This window comes from Xiphophorus maculatus, chromosome 23 (assembly GCF_002775205.1).
Source record: "Xiphophorus maculatus strain JP 163 A chromosome 23, X_maculatus-5.0-male, whole genome shotgun sequence".
Classification (NCBI taxonomy): domain Eukaryota; kingdom Metazoa; phylum Chordata; class Actinopteri; order Cyprinodontiformes; family Poeciliidae; genus Xiphophorus; species Xiphophorus maculatus.
The window spans coordinates 29,322,224-29,343,027 of record NC_036465.1 but is presented as its reverse complement, the minus strand read 5'-3'; the positions used below and the strand labels follow the sequence as shown (position 1 = coordinate 29,343,027).

General features: G+C 41.5%; 3 non-coding genes across 3 annotated transcripts; all 3 read left to right on the top strand.

Annotated features, from left to right (window-relative positions):
• The first annotated feature begins 115 nt into the window (after positions 1 to 115).
• Positions 116 to 187, top strand: trnae-uuc. The gene has a single exon. It is a non-coding gene; the product is annotated as a tRNA-Glu (tRNA).
• A 456-nt stretch (positions 188 to 643) lies between these two features.
• Positions 644 to 715, top strand: trnae-cuc. The gene has a single exon. It is a non-coding gene; the product is annotated as a tRNA-Glu (tRNA).
• A 280-nt stretch (positions 716 to 995) lies between these two features.
• trnae-cuc lies at positions 996 to 1,067 on the top strand. The gene has a single exon. It is a non-coding gene; the product is annotated as a tRNA-Glu (tRNA).
• The last annotated feature ends 19,737 nt before the right edge of the window (positions 1,068 to 20,804 follow it).

Here is a 20,804-nt window from a genome sequence, read left to right as displayed (position 1 = left end):
CCGGTCAGGGCAAAAACAGTTATTTTTCACCAGCCCCATTTTCTGAGTATGACTTTAAAGCATTCGAGGTATTTGTGGTCAAAATACTTTTGCTAAAGAGTCAAACACACAAAATTCCCTGATGGTCTAGTGGTCAGGATTCGGCGCTTTCACTGCCGCGGCCTGGGTTCGATTCCCGGTCAGGGAAGTTCCACTTCTATCTCATCTGCACCTTTATTTTGATCGTGTCTATAAAGCAGTCAAGGTATTCATTGTCAAACACCTTTTGCAAGCTTTGCAGACACACAAACGTCAGTGGTGGTCTAGTGTTTAGGATTCAGCGCTCTCACCGCCGTGGCCGGGGTCCGATTCCCGGTCAGAGAAAAACCAATTATTTTTCACCAGCCCCATTTTCTGAGTATGACTTTAAAGCATTCAAGGTATTTATGGTCAAAATCCTTTTGCTAAAGACTCAAAGAACACAAAATTCCCTGATGGTCTAGTGTTTAGGATTCAGCGCTCTCACCGCCGTGGCCGGGGTCCGATTCCCGGTCAGAGAAAAACCAATTATTTTTCACCAGCCCCATTTTCTGAGTATGACTTTAAAGCATTCAAGGTATTTATGGTCAAAATCCTTTTGCTAAAGACTCAAAGAACACAAAATTCCCTGATGGTCTAGTGGTCAGGATTCGGCGCTCTCACCGCCGCGGCCTGGGTTCGATTCCCGGTCAGGGAAGGTCCACTTCTATTTCATCTGCACCTTTATTTTGATCGTGTCTATAAAGCAGTCAAGGTATTCATTGTCAAACACCTTTTGCAAGCTTTGCAGACACACAAACGTCAGTGGTGGTCTAGTGTTTAGGATTCAGCGCTCTCACCGCCGTGGCCGGGGTCCGATTCCCGGTCAGAGAAAAACCAATTATTTTTCACCAGCCCCATTTTCTGAGTATGACTTTAAAGCATTCAAGGTATTTATGGTCAAAATCCTTTTGCTAAAGACTCAAGGAACACAAAATTCCCTGATGGTCTAGTGGTCAGGATTCGGCGCTCTCACCGCCGCGGCCTGGGTTCGATTCCCAGTCAGGGAAGGTCCACTTCTATTTCATCTGCACCTTTATTTTGATCGTGTCTATAAAGCAGTCAAGGTATTCATTGTCAAACACCTTTTGCAAGCTTTGCAGACACACAAAGGTCAGTGGTGGTCTAGTGTTTAGGATTCAGCGCTCTCACCGCCGTGGCCGGGGTCCGATTCCCGGTCAGAGAAAAACCAATTATTTTTCACCAGCCCCATTTTCTGAGTATGACTTTAAAGCATCCGAGGTATTTGTGGTCAAAATCCTTTTGCTAAAGACTCAAAGACACAGAATTCCCTGACGGTCCAGTTGTCAGGATTCGCTGCGCTCACTGCTATGGCCCTGGTTAAATTCCCGATCAGGGAAAAACCCCTTTTTTCACTTGCCCCATTGTTTTGATCATGTCTTTAAAGCACTCTATGTATTCATCGTCACAGAACTTTTCTTAGCTACAAACAGTCACAAAGGTCCCTGATGGTCTAGTGCAGGGGTCTGAAACTCCAGTCCTCGAGGGCCGCAGTCGTGCAACTTTTAGACGTTCCTCTGCTGCACCACACCTGAACAGAATAATTAGGTCATTAGCTCGGAGAACTGATTTACACAAGGAGGAGGTAATTAAGCCATTTCATTCCAGTGTTTTGTACCTGTGGCACATCTAAAAACTGTAGGTCTGTGGCCCTCGATGACTGGAGTTTGAGAGCATCTTAAAATGCATTAGCATCTGGTGGGATGTACACACCGGTTACCATGACTACGGTGAACTCTCTGGGGAGGTATATTGGTCTGCATTTAACCGTCACATACTCCAGGTCTGGAGAGCAATGGCTGATGACAGTTGCTGTGTTAGTACACCAGGTGTTGTTCACGTACACACATAGCCCTCCTCCTCTGCTCTTACCGGAGTCCTTCGTTCTGTCGTGGCGCTGTACTGCGTAGCCTGCTCGCTCGATGGCAGAGTCCGCTACGTCTGGATGCAGCCAGGTCTCCATGATCAGAAGGATACAGCTGTCCTTCACTGCGCTGTGAGATGCAGCCTGTAGTCTCAGTTCATCCATCTTGTTTGCAAGGGATCTGGCGTTCGAGAGAAACAGGCTGGGGAGCGGCGGTTTGTGTGGTTGCCTCTGTAGCCTAGCTAGCACGCCGGCCCTGCAGCCCCGCTTCTGCCTTCTCTCTCTACGCCGCCGTCGCTTCCTCCCTGCTGTGATGGTAATCCACGGCGCGCCGGGGCTCCTCGCTATGTCCCCCAGAGTATTGAACAAGCGTTGAAAATCAGCTGTAACATCTAGTTCGTAGCGGGCACCGATCGTCAGGAGATCGTCCCGACTGTATATCTTGTTTGTCCGACATGACGAGTATTGAGCACAAATCAACACCTACACAAGCAGCCAAACATAGCACCGACCGAGAGAGCAATGAGCCGCTGCAACTGCGTGTGCCGCCATCTTGGGAAAAAAAAAAAAAAAAAACTGTGTTGTACAGCGAATAGTGCATGTAATTCTGGCTTCAAAGAACTCAAATTTCTTTTATTTTCAGTCTTGCCCTCAACATCAACCTATCCTGATATCAGCTAAATCACACAGTGGAATTAATCCGACTTCACAAACCCCCTGCTAAAGCCACAGTGCGTGTTTTTTTTTTCTCTCCTATGTGTTAAAGGCTTTTACCTAACAAACTTTGGTGTGTAAAGTAGCTAAACACCAAAGCGATTGCTGAGAATAGTTGCGGAATGCTAAAAGTCTTTGCATGTTGTTGTGACAGATGCACACAGAGCAGCAGAGGCACGTGCTCACACTCAAACAAAGATAAAAAAAAAATATCCGCCGCCTGTGGGCAAACCCAAATGACCAGAGTGGATGCACCAAAGTACTCTGCTCTTATATATAACCTTTTTCAGTCAGGATAAAACAGTGACAACAAGTCGAGTAGCCTCTGTTGGGGAATACAAATTGCTCCTGTCTTTCCTCCAAAGCTACACTCTCCCCCCAGGACAGCAGCTGCAGCAAAGAACACTTAAAGTTTGATCTTGTTCACTCAAAGCTCCGTTGTCATATTGGAGCAGAGTCAGGATGGGCAGGAACAACAGCAGAGCCGCTGCTGGTGAGAGCTCACACAAACCAAACATGTGTGCAGAGGTTAGACAGTCAAGTTTAGGTAACGATGGAGTTTGAAGGATAAGAGGAAGTATCCACCGAAGGATCACACTAGCTGTTCCCATTACAAATGTGCACAAATCTTTGTCGCTCTTCTTCCAGTGTCAGTCCACCAATTCCACACACACAATTCTACAACTGTATTGTTTACATTAAAAAGGAAGCTAAATTGGCTTCCTATCTGGGCAAATGGAGTAGACGGGTGCGTCAGAGCCTCTCTCCCACCTTAATTTCAAAATACTCCGTTCAAAACTTGTTAATCTGGTCACTATTTAGATAAAATAATTTGTGAACGGAAGGAGAAACATGTCGAGCCATAAAAAATCGACAAAAATGCCCAAAGCTCAGGATAAAAGTGCCCAAGTAGCTCAGGCTAACACGTGTCTGAAGCAAGCTAACGTGGCTAGTTCGGAAGCTGAGAGCCCCGGAACGAACATGGACTCGGAGGGAATAATTAAGGCTATCGATGATTTGAAGACTGCTCTAAAGGGTGATAACGCAAAGCTGCAACAAAATATTGACCATCTGGGACATGAGATCAACGGTAAGCTGGACAATATTGCTACTGAGGTCCAGGGCCTGGCAGAGCGGGTTGACGAGGCGGAGGCCCGCGTTCATCAAGTGGAGACCTGGGCAAAGGAGGCAACCGAGGCGCTGTGCTTCTGCATCGAACAACAGAGGAAAACACAGCTTAAGGTGCTTGATTTAGAGTCTCGCTCCAGAAGAAACAACGTCCGTGTATTTGGGGTACCAGAGGGAAAGGAGGGGAACTCAACTACACAGTATATCGAGACGTTTCTGAGAAGCCAGCTACAACTACCGGAGGACCTGGACTTGAACATACAGCGCGCACATCGCACTCTGGCAACTAAACCCCCACCCGACTCACCACCGAGGGCGATTATTGTCAATTTTCTGGAATTTTCCACAAAGGAAAAGATCTTAAGAGAAGTGTGGAAAAAGGGCAAGATTCAGGTGGGCTCTTCTACTATTCACTTCGACCACGATTATGCACCTGAGATAGTGAAGAAGCGCAGAGAATATAACGTTATCAAGAAAGCGCTCAAAGCGAAAGGCATCCGCTTCCAAACACCGTTTACCAACATGAGGATCCACTGGGAATCAGGAACCCGCACATATTCCAGCGCTCGGGAAGCCTACAACGAGCTGAAGAGACGAGGAATCCAGTCGGAGGAACCGGTAACAGCTGACGGTGGATCCAGAGCGGAGTGGAGTCTCCGGGAGCGGCTGGGCTGGCAGCCGGCGGATAGCAGCGGCGCTGCGGTTGCGCTGAGAGCCAAGAACAAACTGCAGGATTTCCAGCGGAGCATAGCCGAGTGAAAATAGGCAGAATAACATAACATAACGCAGCATTATTTTGACTGGGCTCTGATTTTCTATTTGGTGGGAGAGGACACTGGTTGTTTTTTTTTTTCAACGTTGGACTAATAGGATGGACGTGTTTTTTCCTAAAGGCGCTTCTACTGTCCTTTTTGGGCCCTCTCAGTTCGAGAGGTTTAACCCTCGACTTGCCAACGGGGTCATGAGTGAGAAGAGGGAGCTTCTCCTCACCTTGGAAGTCAGTTTGTTACTGTTTTGTTTTGTTTTGTTTGGTTTTGTTATTGTTCGTGTTCTGGATTCAGGGGCCAAATCAATCAAGGTATTTCTATACATTACTGTCATATAATTTAAAAATTGCTTCCTTGAATGTAAACGGTTTGAATAGTCCAGTGAAAAGAAAAAGGGTCTTAGCTAAATTGAAGAAAGATGGGATACAAATCGCTCTTTTACAAGAGACACACATGTCTAAACAAGAACATGACAAGTTTAAGTCATTTGGTTACCTGAACACGTTTTATAGCTCCTGTAGAAATAGTAGAAAGAGGGGGGTAGTCACCCTAATTTCTAATTCATTGAACTTTGAATTGATATCTGAGAAGGGAGATAAAGAGGGCAGATTTGTTATAATAAAGGGGAGAATTGATGATGTTGTGGTCACAATTGCTAATATATATGTACCGCCAGAGAGCGACAGGGCTTTCTTGAAGATGTTCTTTGATACCATTATCTCATTTAGTGAAGGAGTTCTTATTTGTGCTGGAGACTGGAACACAATCCCTAATTATGTCCTAGATACAACTAGCCATAAGAAACAAAAAACTGGTCGGTCAAAAGATCTAAATATCCTGATCAGGGAGATGGGCCTGTTTGATGTTTGGAGGGATCTTCATATTAAAGAAAGAGAATTTACTCATTACTCTTCTACTCACAAGGTCCACTCCAGGATTGACCTGTTTCTGATGAACACCATTGATAGATCTAAAGTGAAGGAATGCTTAATTGGAACATCGGATATTTCAGACCACAACATTATTTATCTGACCATCGGTTTGTATAATAGGCCTAAAACAACATTATGGCGCCTAAATATAGGCATTCTTAATAATGAAACCACAACAAAGGAAATTAGAAAAGAAATAACGGAGTGTGTAAAGGACAATAATAATGGGCAGGTAAATCCCACCTTAGTTTGGGACACTGTCAAGGCAGTAATGAGAGGGAGACTAATTTCTAGAACTGCTTATCTGAAAAAAATAAAAAGGTTAAAATACGATGAATTGGAAAAAACATTGAGGAAATTAGAATTAAAACAGCAAATGACTAATAATGGAGGATTTTCAGAACAAATAACAAAAACTAAAAACAAAATAAATGATATGATACTTGAGGAACTTGAGGAAAAATTACGTTTCTGCAAACAAACATTTTATGAATCAGGCCCAAAAGCTACACGGATCTTAGCTAGACAACTTCGTAAACACCATTTGAAGCATTCGATTACCAAAATTAGAGAATCCTCTACTGGTAACTTAACCTATGACATGGATAAAATACACAAGACCTTTGAAAATTACTTTAAAACACTATATTCTGCTCCAGGACCAGTTAACGTAACTGCTATTGAGGATTATTTGGCAGCTTTGGATCTACCCTCACTTGGTCTAATCCAAAACAAAACTCTATCTGCTCCCATTACGCAGAAAGAATTAGATACAGTTATTGGACAATTGAAAAGTAATAAGAGCCCAGGCAGCGATGGATTTCCAAATGAATGGTACAAGACGTTCAGGAAGGAGCTTTCTCCTGTCCTGCTCGAATCTTTGAACTGGACATTGAGCAGAGCTGAGATCCCACCATCTTGGAGAGAGGCTGTAATATCTGTCCTCCCTAAAGAGGGGAAAAATGTTGAATACTGTGAATCATATCGCCCAATCTCTATCCTGAATGTCGATTATAAAATTTTTACATCAATAATTTCTCGGAGAATGGAGTATTACTTGTTAGACCTAATACACGAAGACCAGACGGGATTCATCAAAGGCAGACAAACTCATGACAGCATAAGACGAACATTACATATCTTAGACCAAACCAAAAAGCAGGGTCTCAACGCCGCATTAATTAGTCTAGACGCAGAAAAGGCCTTTGATCGGGTCAACTGGACCTTTCTATATAAGGTACTAGAACGCCTGGGCTTTAATAACCAGTTTATTAGGTGCTTGCGGTCACTTTATGATGAACCACGGGCCAGGGTTAAAATCAATGGGCACCTAACAAACAGCTTCCAACTACACAGAGGAACCCGTCAGGGTTGTTGTCTAAGCCCATCGCTTTTTGCAATATTCATTGAACCCTTGGCACAGGCCATTAGAGAGGATAATGGAATAAAGGGAATTAGTTTTGCAAATACTGAACACAAAATTGCCCTTTTTGCAGATGATGTAATCACATACCTCCAAAACCCAGATATAACGCTCCCTAAGGTTATGTCAGCTCTAACGGAGTTTGGTCAACTGTCGGGCTACAGTCTAAACATCACAAAAACACAGGTCCTGGCAATTAACTACTCCCCTAGTAAATTCATAAGAAAGAACTATGGACTTAAGTGGGATGCCAAAAAGCTAAAATACCTGGGAGTATTTGTTTCTCAAGATTTGGATGAGTTACTTAGTTTGAACTTTGATAACCTTACTGAAAACATACAAAAAGACTTATCAGCCTGGTCAAGGTTACTGTTGGACTTCACAGCTAGAATGGAAATAGTGAGGATGAATCTGCTTCCTAGATTTTTATATCTTTTCATGTCATTGCCTATTAGAATATCTAGCGCACAGTTCCATACTTGGGACAGGTTGATCTCCAGATTTATTTGGTCCGGGACCAGACCAAGAATAAAATTTAAAATACTCCAAATTAACAGGGACCAGGGGGGTCTGGGCCTTCCAAATTTGAGGGAATACTATTATGCATCTCAGATGAGATTCATGGTCTGCTGGTGCTCACCAGAAATGGAGACCGGATGGAAACAGATAGAACTAAGGCAGGGTGGGGCCCAACCCCAAACACGTCTGGGAGGTAAAATAGTCACAGACAAAAATGGGAATGGTATAGTTGAAGGCACATTGTTAATCTGGAAGGAAGTGGTTGATAGATACAGATTGGCGGATGTCACTGGACTCCTGATGTGGCCCTCCTGTAACTCTGACTTTCGGCCAGGAGAATTAGATTCTTCTTTTTTAGGCTGGAAAGATAGAGGACTTGTGGCTTTGTGCCAGTTTGTAGAAGGTAACACCTTTAAAACGTTTGAGCAACTGAAAAGGGATTATAATCTTGAGAACAGAGATTTATTTAAATATTTCCAGGTAAGACATTTTTACAATACAAAAATAAAAAAAGGTGTTCCTCCAGAAGGTAGTGCTGTTGTGAACATTTTTACGAAAGCTTATACTCACCTCCCTTGTAAAATTGTTTCCAAACTATATAAAGGGTTGCAGAAACTTAATGGAAATAACACCTTGAACATTAAGTCCAAATGGGAAAGAGAATTGGGAGTAATAATTACAGAGGATGATTGGCTTTCAATGTGTGTGACACAACAGACATCTACTAGCTCCAAAAGATGGAAGGAATTCGGATGGAAGTGCTTAATCAGATACTTTATTACACCTCAAATTACTAGTAGACATAGAGGAGAAGAACAGCAATGTTGGAGACAGTGTGGCCATCAGAACGCCAACCACTCTCATGTATTTTGGTCCTGCCCAAAGTTGGCAACTTATTGGGATGAAATCTGTCAGACTACTGGGATAATTTTGGGGTATGTCATCCCCAAGGACCCTAGAATTTTTCTGCTGGGGTTGATGTCCGAAAAGGTGTTTCAAAAAGAAGATCAGTACCTTTTTAAAGTTCTGTCAATTGCAAGCAAAAAAGCAATTACACGGTCTTGGCTAAAGAAACTCCCACCACAGCTGAACCACTGGCGAGATGTCGTGGAGGAGATTCACTCCATGGAAAAACTGACATATCTTTTACGTATGAAAGGACATTCTTACAACAAACGCTGGTCTAAATGGCTGACGTACAAGAGCAAGGAAGCATAACAAGGTGTATCATCTTGTAATGTATTATTTTGTTTCTGTCTTTCTACTTATCTAAGTATCAGTGCCCCTAGTTCTGTGTGTGTGTGTTGTATGTTTTATTGTAATGAAAAATGTTAAATAAAGAGTATAAAAAAAAAAAAAAAAAAAAAAAAAAGGAAGCTAAATTAAAATCACACATGAATAAGTTTGTCCAGTCATCAAAAATCATGGCAGCGATGGATGTAAACAGTTGCATAAGATATATTCATAATTCAGCCATGGCTAATGCTCATCATCTTATCAGTAAACCAGAGGAGACATCGGGGTCTTACTCAAGCGTTGGAGTGGATATGTATGCGACGTTTTGGGGAAAATGTAGTCAGATTTTTAACAGTAGAGTTCTGGATTCAACCCATTGCAATGACATATAACTTTTTATGATCTGCGTGATACTGTGAGAGCTCTGGTGGAGCAAAAAAAAGAAAAAAAGTCAAAACAAAAGCAAACCACAATCCTAATACTACTTCCTGCTTCTTGTCATCTTCTTCATTGATTTCATCAGTAGTATCATCCGGCAGTTGATCATGTGACTTGTGTGATGCAAAAAAATGTTTTTCCATTGGAGTTTTATGAAATATGTCTACTTGAATCCAGCTGAAAAACATACTAACACAAAAACTGTTTTTAAATTTGCGTATTTGAGCAAATGTATTGTCATAATTTCAATTTGCGCATTCTGTGGTTAATGGACACAAGTATAGAAATAAAGCATTACAGTAAGTCACAATCATGGGTTCAGAAGGATTGCAGCATTGGGGCTTTTCAATCTTGTCGGGATCATAAGGATCTGACCTCTTGGGGAGAGAGAAACAAACTGACAGGAAGAGTTGTCAGGGAAACAGACATGCAAGAGTGTTGCTTTGCCAGAAAAACATGTATTCTCTGAATGTAATCATAAAGCTGAAGAAGACCAATCAGGATGGTTCAGTCATGGAAGTAAAGAAGAGACAGAACCATTCAAGGATGTGTTAACAGTCAGACAGCATTGTTCACTGGAAGTGTGCAGGTTTTTCACATGGTGGGGCAGAAAGCGTGCTGACCGTGTTGTTTGGCTTCCTTTATCAAGTAACACCAACCTTGAAAGCCCTGTGTAGTTTTCAACAAAGTGAGTTCATCTTGAGCTTTTTACACCCATTTTGTTCCAAAAGTCAGAGAACACCACACTGACTTTGGTACATCAGTGTTATTCTCCACCTTGCTCTTGCTTACACACACTGACCTCATTTCCTTGCTTGTTACAACCCTCTGCATCCTCACTCGCCTTGCAGCAGCAGCAGCAGCTCAGGGGTCACTGGATGCTTTTAAGCAGTCAAATAAACATCTTACCCCATCTTTCCCAAAGCCACCTTCTTTCATCTCAGATGAAAACATCTGAAGCTAAAAGGAGACGATGTGGCATGAACCGAACCTCTCTGACACAACGCTGGGGTTTGGAAGTATACCACTAAGACTGCGATGTTTAAAATAACTATGCAAACAGTGTAACATGTCATGAAGTCTTTCGTCTGCCTTTTTGTACATAACGTAACGTCCATGTCATGTTTCACTGTAACATCACTTGATCTATCTGGAATCTTTGAAACTCTTATTGGTAAATGAACAGCAGTTTCTTATGATTTCAGCACTTCGGACTTTGTCTTTTGGTGAGAGATGTTTGACAACGAGCCAGATTAGTTTTGCTCAGCTGGTGTGGGGAGCCCACTGGAGGCAGCTTTTCCTGTCTTTTTGTTTAGATTTATCAGTTCTTGCATTGCTTTTACTTGTGCACATTTTCCTCTCAAACATTTTTTCTTCTAGCTTTAGAGGTTTCTGTTGCCCAAGGCCATTCTAAAGCTCCGCAAAACAGATGTTTTTCATAATCTACCTTTAGAAAAGATGTGTAATCCCACAACAAACTTCCTAACAACTTCACTTGCCCACTGTACAGGATGTCTGTGGTTCTAGTTACTGCTCAAGAAAACTCAGTAGGTGTTGGTCGTTTAACTTGAGAATGAGTTTTAGTTTGAAAGTCAAAATGGAAATACATTTTATTTGAGTTAGTTGGAAGATGGACTGAACAATGATTACATTATTTTTAATTAAGGGTTCATTCATACTAACCCTGTGTTAGGCCTGTCAAAATAATCAATAAATCAATTACTCGCATGATAAATTAAAACAAACTCAATAACTTCCTTTGGCATGATTTATCTTTTTTTTTTCTAACAAAAACTAGATGACAAAAGTCTTTTTGAAGGATAGTTTTGTTCACAGAGACTTCATAGTTCAATTTATTTTTTGTTTCTGTTGTTTTGTTTATTTATTTTGGATATTTAAAATGTCTTTCAGTTCCACTGTTAAATGTTCATTAGATTTTGAAGTTTATAGATTTCTCAGAATGTATTTTTGCTTTATTGCTATGCCATTACCATTATATTACTTAAGAAATATCTCAAAACAACAATTTTATTGTCCATCGCAATAACTTCTGGAACAATTTATCGCCCAAGAAAATTTGTTATTTTTTACACAGGCTTACCCTGTGTAGTCGGCTTAATCCAATTGTACAGCTCCCCAAACAAACCAGACTCTAGGTTCGTTTGGGGAGCTGCACAAAAAAATGCAAGAAACGCAAAGTAGCTGAAATTTGACGCCACTCCATTTGTATCTACTTTTTTGTGAAGAAGGACTTTGTCCTGTTCAGAGGTTTTTGTGTTGCTTCCTTCAGTGGTTCTTGGTGCTGCGCCTCCACAGGCGAGGGGTGAACCGGAACAATGCACTGAGAAAGCAAACCGCACCAACTGAAAACACAAATGTTGTAATTTAGTCCACCAGGCTATCAGGTGTGAAAACACCCTTAGACATAATGCAAATGTTATCCTCTAGTGCTGTGATAAAATAATGTCCTCTGGCATAACACTTGTTAAACAACTTGATCAAAATAAAATATATTGGATAATGTGTTTAGTCAGATGGTAAATGCTCTGTAGTCAACAATGGGGTGATTATCCTGATGCACTTTAAAAACACTCCATTGATTGAAGTTTTATGTGACTCATTACCATGTTTATATGCACCGCAGGGATCACTTAGAAAGTTATTTAAGTGATTGGCTGATATTTGCATGATCTTGGCCAGGTGGAAGTGTCAGTCACAAATCTTCCTATCAACTGTCAATCTGATTTCCAAACAGCTGACAAACGTTTCTGTATCTGCAGACTAAAGAGGAAGACACAAAGGGACAAATACTTGCTTATTGCTGGAAGCACTGGAGCATTGGTACCATTGGCCTTATGTAACAGTGTTTAGGTTTAAGTTGTAGAATCCCACTTGCTTTATATGTATCAGTGCAATGGGGAGATAGCGCCCCCTCTCTGTGTGGTTGGTTATATGTTGCTGGCTCCTGTACTCAGTGCCAGTCTGTGAAAGCTGCACGAGAGGTGAGTTGCATTCTTCAGCACATAGTAGAAAAGTGTTAGCAATATAATAAAACATAATTTTTACTAACTTAGACAAATAGTGTGTAATGACTTTTTACTAGATGTGTGCCTGGCACCAATTTTTGTACTTTTAGTTGTGTGAATATTGTAAAACACTTCATGTGCTAAGTTAAAAGCTAACATAACGCTCTGTTGTAGTGTGCTGATTGAAGCTCAGCCGTTGCACTGATTCGAACCCCGATATGTTCTCATTCAGGAAATAAACTGCCTGTTCACCCAGAAACTCGTCTTCATTAAAAAAATTACACAACGCAGAGTTGAGGGGTTACTTGGGCCGTCTTGGTACAGTGAAGTGAAGCAGAACCCAGTTGCACTTACAGCAAACACATTGGCAATCGATGGAGATGTGTTTTGTGAATGGCAAGAGCAGCGTGGGGGTCTCTGATAGATCATTCCCCCTGACACCAAATGGAATTTCCCCTCTAATGTCCGCATATGTCCGCAGCATGGGCGGACATATGCAGCATTTGTTAGCTCGCATAGAAGATTTGGGTGAATGCCCAGGAGGGCTGCGCTGCTATCAGCAAGTGTTTATTGGTGGGGTGGAGGATCAGCTTTGGAGAGAGGTTCAAAAGTCAGAATAGTGAAAGGGTTCGAAATTTGTATTGACAGGGCTAATTGGCAACCTTAGTGAGTCGTTATTGTTGAGGCAAATACGGTGCTGACTGGGAACGATCTGAGCCTCACCTCTGGACGACGAACAAAGACGCAAAGATGAGGAATCAATCAGAGTCAAACAGGCCTGAACAGGAAATGTGAGCTTAAACGAGTCGGCACCCAGCAGACAGACTAAAGCATAAAATAAAACCCACATATTCCGGAGCTAATTTAAGCGTTTATCACTTTAATTAAAGCAGTTCTGAATTAAACCAGAGAAAGGTTTAGCTTTGGCTTGGCCACCACGAAGGATTACTCTTTGTTTAATTATGTTGTCTTACACAGCAGAGACGTGGAGACGCACGGGACTCAGATTGCAGGTTTGGCAGTTTATATTCAGGAATATGCAAGTGATCTATAATAGTCTATTCCAGGGGCAACGCCAGAGCCAGCCATTGATTACCGGAGGCAGTGAATGTCATCCGCTCACCACTCAAAACATTTGTCAGAGGATAACAAGCAGGGGAGACTCATGCATGGTAAACACAATCATTTACATTCACAATTCAGCCTTTTTACATGTCACTGTTCTGCTGCTGCCTCTTTGTTTTTCATTTGATGGCCCACACCGTTCGCCCCCTGCAGGTGTCACTTTGACATGCCACTCAGACAGATATTTATAGCTGCCAATATTTTGGGGGTTCCTGTTGCTACAGCCATGGTAAATCAGTTAAAATGCATTCTATACCTGCAACAAAGACAACAAACAGGATTGAATTTGCAATGCTGCTCGGTGAGACCAGAATGTTTGATTTGCAATGTGACAACAAAATGTGGCAGGAAGTGGTACAACCCAAAACACTTTTCAATTTAGTTTTTGGAAAACTGAATTCAAAACATGTAGTTTTAGAGACAAAATTTATCAGTGTCTGTGTGTTTGCTGCAAGGTTCTTAAAAAAAACACATTTAAACCCAGCAGGTGGTAGAGGTGTGGAATACTGGGATTTTTTGATCTTGGTCCTATATCAAGTAAGTAAGCCTCTGGTATTGCAGATACCGATATCAATATCGATACTTTTTTCCTACGATGTCATCATTGAATAATTTGGTCATTTGACATCAGTAAGTTGATTATAATTATGATAAAATACATCATAACTTCATCATCATTGTTTTTTCTTCTACTCTCTGAAAGAAACTCTGACCAATCAGAACGCCTCATGTTGGTAGAGGTCAATATTTCAGATCAGGACTGGATTCAACATATCTGTTCACCAAGCTTATTAACCCTCCGTGTTTTTCAGTACGGAACTGTGAGCCTCTCCTTCTCAGCCTGTTAGTTGAGGTAACATTTGTGTTCATTATTAAGGGGAATTTTTTTACAAACCACTTTACGGGGTGGACTTTCTTTTGACTAACCAAAGAGGTCCGAGCTCTAATTCTCTTTCTTTCTTTAATTCTCGGCTTCAGTCGGATGGAATCTGAGTGACAGAGTTTTAAAACGAATTAACAGAACCTAACGATTTCATACTTCTCTTCGTTTTATTGAAACTTTTTCCTTGCTGAGAAACTTCCTGCCGGTAGTTAAACACCTACACATCTGATCCCGACTAACCTCTGAGTCGAATTGTCTCCGAGTTAATGAAGATTCTATAGAAAACTGGCTTCTAATTTAAAATGTGCAGCCGCAGGGGCTGGTTTCTTGTCTGCTTATGATTACCTCCTCAGTAATATAAGGTTTCAGAAATGCTAAACATCCAGGTTGTGAAAAGCTTTTTCGGCCCAACCCTTCACAAAGCCGAAGCTAAACACGTTTAATAATTCCAGGGAGAAGAGCGACGGAAGGCTTGGGAGCGCTCTGGGCTTGAGCAAACTATTATTCATTCAAGTCATTTCACAGACCCAAACTCTTTCATTTACATAATGTCTGCAATGTGACTTTCTCTCCTATTATACTTTAATTCTTCCTTTTTTCTTTCTCGCTGCACTTAGCCTGGCTCTCTCTTCCCAGAAACTAATTTCACAAAACTTCTTCCTCTGCTAAAAATAAGGACACAAACAGAGTGCTGTTGTCACAGTTTTAACCTCCAGCCCTTTGTGACCCACTTCCAGCTAAAGAAATGGGGGGAAAAAAATCTTATTGGAGAGCATCTCTCTCTGTCACTATTTCTGTCCCATCCTCTTCATTCTCTTACCTTCCCAGTTCTTCTCTGTGTGTTTGTCTCATTTCCTGTTTGTTCTTTGATGGTTTGTGACTTTGTTCAGTGGAATTTCGGTTTTTCCCAGAGTTGGATAAGAGATCTATCTCTGGGAATTTGTTGTTTTCAATCTTCCAGACTGGACAAAAGAAGTGAGACTTATTCAGATTAAATTCAAATCTTTTTCTTTATATCTGGCTGGTATAGTCAGATAAAATGCAACTAAAGTAGAGCTATAATTTTGCACAACACTTGTTCAACAATTACAGGTAAAAACAATGAAATCGGTACGTAAAAAAAAAAAACAGAAAAAAATCTTACTGTGATTTACTGTATTTGTTATGGCTTTTCTGTGAGCTTTTTAATGTCTCCATAACAGTTTTCCATACGTAACTTGCACTTTATTTGGCACAGGTAAGTAATGAAGTACATTTTATTTTAGGGTTTTCCAAACATCCAGACAAAGTGGCATTAAAGTGATAAAAGAACAGCAAAGTCCTAAAAACTAAGACTGGGTCGACATCAGTCCGGATTTGTCCTACAGGTCAAACTGAACTGCCTGAGATATTTAGATTTAACACAGTGAATGTTGACTTTTTGCTAGCAGAAGGGAAATGTTTGTTGTTTATGGATTTTTAGGTTTGATGGGGTATTTTTATGTAAAATCAAGTGTTTGGGGTTTTACACCATATTAGTGTTATTCCTTCATCAGAAACATACCTGGGGTGTTGCTTTGATCCTTTCATATTTGAGAAATCCTTTAATCTCCCATGGCAACCAGTGAAACACAGGTAAAAATGTTGTTGAAGGGTTAATAGAGGAGTTAAATATCACAATTTCATGGCGTTAAATATCAAAGTCAAATTTCTTGTAAGTCCATCCATCTCCAGCTAATGTTCCAGGCGAGAGGCGGGGTCACCCTGGACAGGTCGCCAGTCTGTTGCAGGGCAACACAGAGACACACAACCATGCACACACTCACACCTAGGGAGAATTTAGAGAGACCAATTAACCTGACAGTCATGTTTTTGGACTGTGGGAGGAAGCTGGAGTGCCCAGAGAGAACCCACGCACAGGGAGAACATGCAAACTCCGTGCAGAGTGACCCTGGGGAATCAAACCCAGGACCTTCTTGCTGCAAGGCAACAGTGCTACCAACTGCGCCACTGTGCAGCCCTTCTTGTAAGTCATATTTGATATATATGGCATTTTTATAACAACTGAATGTAACATAATTACTTGACTGTGCTGTAAAACTGGACTATGTGCTTTGAAATCACCTGATTCTGCCCCTTTAGAGAGCAGAGGATCTATGTAGTCCTACACAGATCCATTATCTGTGGAGAACGAGCTGCATCTGATTTCATTGGAAAATTCCCACCTGTCTTTGCTGATTTGGACAGGAAAACAAAAATGCGTACAGATGCACTGTTTCCTTTGCTTGTCTCCACTGGTCCCCCATTGAGCTGTAGTATTCACAGGCATGGCAGCAGGCCAGCAATACGGAGCTAAAGCGAGAGAGAGAACAGCATTTCATATCCAGCCACTTGAAGTCAGCCTCAAACGTCTGATTTTAAAAAAACAAATGCGTTTTGCTGCCTTTGTGTCCCCCTGGTATCCCCCCAGCCTCTCAGCTGAGCGGCCTCCTGCAGCTTTCTAAAGACGCCCTGTCTGACCACTGTGGGAACTGGCAGCCAGCTGGCTGGAGTGAGACACCTTGGCTGTTGCGACTTAACAAGAATTTAAAGCCTTTGGTTCTGTCCATTTGGATGGTTTCTCTGAATGGATTACCCCGTCGTGATTCTTCATCCTCGCTGACACCTCGACATAGCCGTACTCCAGGAACATTCAGGACAGAAGCTGTAGCTCAGTGTGGTTTAACAGACAGAGACAGTTTCTTCTTTGTGGGTCTTAGTCAGTGCTAAGATGTTTTACAGTAATTTAAAGCCTGGAATTTCCACACAAATGTTCTGAAACAATGTTTTATTGCAATATTTTGGATGGGAATGTACTTTGGAATGTGTGGTTGGGGTTTTCCAGAGTCCCACTTCATATTGTGACATCAGCGTCTGCCATACAAAAGGTAGAAATTCAATCCAATCCATTTCTACCTGGTTTAGAGACCTCAAATGGCCTCCAGTAGCCAGAAACCCAAGAAACAAGCTTAAGCTTTTAACTGCCTATAATAGCAGGTATGACACTAAATAAACCTTCAATACACATAATGGAAACCATCTTACCACTATAGCAGAGGCTAACATGTCTTGTGGCAACAATCTCTGCTGATGGGGCAAGCAGAAGTATTATGTCCAGGTATTTCAGCTTCTGAACGTTCATTTCTTTTGAATAGATTAGATATGTTCTATGAAAAAATCTCTCAGTATGCTAAGTCATCAGCCACTGAAAAATCAGGAAATAGGCGGGGGTCCAATATTAACATCTGTATTGGTCCCAAAATTGAAAACAATCCTAGATTGGGTACTTGTGACAATATGCTCGATCCATAAGGGCAGATCTATTCAGTCCAATTCTATGCTTGTGCTCTGAGCAACTTCATGCTTTATTATTTATTTTACATTATATTTCAGTAGCTTCATTTTCTGAACCATTACACAGAAGATTTGTTAATGTTTATTTATTTTATCAAGCTATTCAATCTATTGTTTTGTCAGCTTCAGTCTCTTTATCATTTATTTTGTATTGGTTGTTTTACTCTAGCCTGCACTGTAGTGAAGCAGGTAGCACTGTTGCCTTGCAACAACCTGGGGTCTTTCTGCATGGAGTTTGCGTGTTCGCTGTGTGCATGGTGGGTTCTCTCCAGGTACTCCAACTTCCTCCCGCAGTCCAAAATCATGACTGTTAGGTTGGTCTGTATAAATTTTCCTTAGGTGTAAATGTGTGTGTGTGTGTGTCATGGTTGTTTGTCCTGTCTGTCTCTGTGTTGCCCTGTGATGGACTGGTGACCTGTCCAGGGTGACCCTGCCTCTCGCCCATTGACAGCTGGAGATAGGCACCAGCACCCCTCAACCCCAATGGGATAAGAGTGTAAGAAAATTGATGTTTTACTCCTAATTACACTGACTGAACAAATGAAAGTTGTTTTTAAATGTTCGAATTTGGCCTCAGAGTTTGTCTTGGACATGTTGACGTCTGAGATTTAATATCTGAGACTGTATGACATTCTATGTGATATTAGAGGCTCTTTTTTTAGAAATTTACCATCAGTCTAACCTGTGAACTTCTGTCTGTGAGGAGGAACTGCTTTTGCTTCTCTAAATGTTTCATTAGAACAGTTATTGTTGCAGCTCCCACAGACCGGAACCCTCTCTGGAACCTCTAACCTGTTATAGCTTGATAAAAACACAAAGGCACCTATTTAGTGTTTTACTTTTTGCAAACTTGTCACGGAAAGCCTTTTGATTTTTTTGTCCTTCACAGCAGAAAATGCAGAAATACAGGGAAACTCCAGTTTTTTTCAGATCCCACCAGTTTTCTCTTCAACCTATGAGCCCTGACTGTTGGCTTTAGTTAATGCTAACATCTCTTCTTGGTGTATTATGTTGCATATCTCGTATAATAACGAATAATAGTTTCTCAAAAGAAGCTTTAATTTCCTGTAACCATGGTTTTCATTGCACAGGGCGAACTCTAAGTCTAGTCCTGTCTGGTACGTTATCATTTTACAAAATCACTGTTGTTTTTTCTTTTCCGACTCTCAGCTATTGTTGCTGGGAGCATCCGGCAGCACAGGTCCTAACAGAACTTAATCCTCATTACTACACATGCTGTAATAACCCTGCAAGAGCTAAGGAAGCCCTCAGGGTGTAATTTACACACAGTGCTTTAAAATCTCAGGCCCTTGAATTTAAAGAATATGCCTCGTTTTGTGGCTAAACCATCTCTAAAAGTAATGAGTTGGTTTGAACTGGAGGTTTTTCCTGTGTTCCTGATTCTTATCAAGACTCTTGCTGTTTGTTACTGAGAGACTCTCATACCTATTGTACACCCACACAAGCTCACGCCGACAGTAGCAGCCGGATCAGTGAGCCTATGTAGCAATGCACATTGGCTGTCATGGCTGAGGATTTTGCCTTACATTCTGGTGTGTAGGTGTGTGTGTGTGGATGTTGCCAGCCCCTGAGGGGTTTCTCCCAGTGACATTTTCTCAGCGAGCTGCAGCTGCTGAACGGACATCGCTGATAGAAAGTGATGAGATCCGGGATGCAGCTCTGCTCAGGGAGCTGAATCCTGAGGTGATCCCAGCAGATCTGTCTGGGCTTTAGGTGCAGAGGCTTCCACACTGTGGGGATTGGAAAGAATGGATTAGTTTGTGGAAAAAAAAAAAGCCTATTAATACAATCTCCTTCTTGTGCAGCTGTTCGTTTCGTTTGGGTTTTTCATTATGAAACTGATTAATTCCTCAGTCAGCTCAACTCTGTTGTTGTCTTTTGAAAGAGTTCCATCGTGTTTAATGACGATGATACAAACACATAGACAGAAGAAAGTATAAAACTTTGACGATGCTGGAGAAAACTCAGAGGAAGTCAGTAAAGGCTTGCAGGCTCTGGAGCCCCGAGTTAAAATGCAAATACTGAGGTGATCTGATGTCACTGGAAGGTGTTGAGTAATGGTTGAGGGTTCTTGTTTTCTCAGCCACATGAGAGGCGCGGACACATCACAGTGGATAACGGATGAGCAGTCGATACCTGTAATCAGTTTAAAGAAACACTTTCTGCAAGACAGATATGTTTGGATGGTAGAGGTACATATTTTAAGGCCTGAGTGAGCAATAAGTGATGAAGTGACAGATGGATCTGTTACCAAACGAGGGAAAGTAAGTTGACGCACTACATCACAGGTGTCAAACTCCAGTCCTGGAGGGCCGTTGTTCTGACACTTTGTAAACGTGTCTCTGCTTCAACGCAGCTGGTTCAAATAATTAGTTCATTAGCGGGACTCTAGAGGATGACTGGAGGTGATTCAGCCATTTGATCCAGGTGTGTTGAACCAGGGACACGGCTAAAGGTTGCTGGACCCCAGATCTTGAGAACCGGAGGTTGACAGTGCTGTATTACTATTTTCAATAATTTAAATTAATTCCAGGGAGAGACTAGTTGTGCATCGAACAAAACTGGTGAGGATGGTTTCCTGGGTGGTATTGGAGAGTTGCCGGTAGATGAGGAGACTGTGAAGATTGTTGCAGAAAAAAGTAGTAGGGTGTAATTGGTTTCTCATGCAATTATCGGCTGAGTGCCAGTCTCCTAAAATGAAGGAACTTGGGTTTGCTTTCAAACTGCAAATGACTTGCATGACTTGTGTGACGTGAGATCAACCTTCATTCATTTCTGTTATGCCATTGTTATATTAGTGAACAAGAGTTGACTTCTTCACCATTCATTTTAATAGCAAAAACTAAATGATCCACATTTTTACAACTTTTTGTAATTTCATTGGATATATTTTTTTCTTTTATTTATCCTCCCAGTGTACATAAAAGTTACCCATGAACAGTGGCTCTTTATCAGCTCAACACATGTTTGCCCAGTACTCTCACAAGTTCTCCAACTCAGACTAAGAAGAAAACTAAGAGGTAAAGTTGACAGTCGAAAGGAGCTCTAAGTTCCAGAGGGAAAAATCTGAGCCTATTACCATGGTAACATGAAGAAGGTGATTGTTACTATAGTAACTGTCACTGTGAGCCCAATGTGCTGACTGGGGTGTTTGCCACAACAAACTAAGTTTTCACCTGAATCCTTTGCTTCCTAATGTGTTGCCATAGCTACCGTTTTCTTATAAGTTTTACAATTAATGAGCTTAAAGCTACAACATGTACTTGTTATTTTAAAAA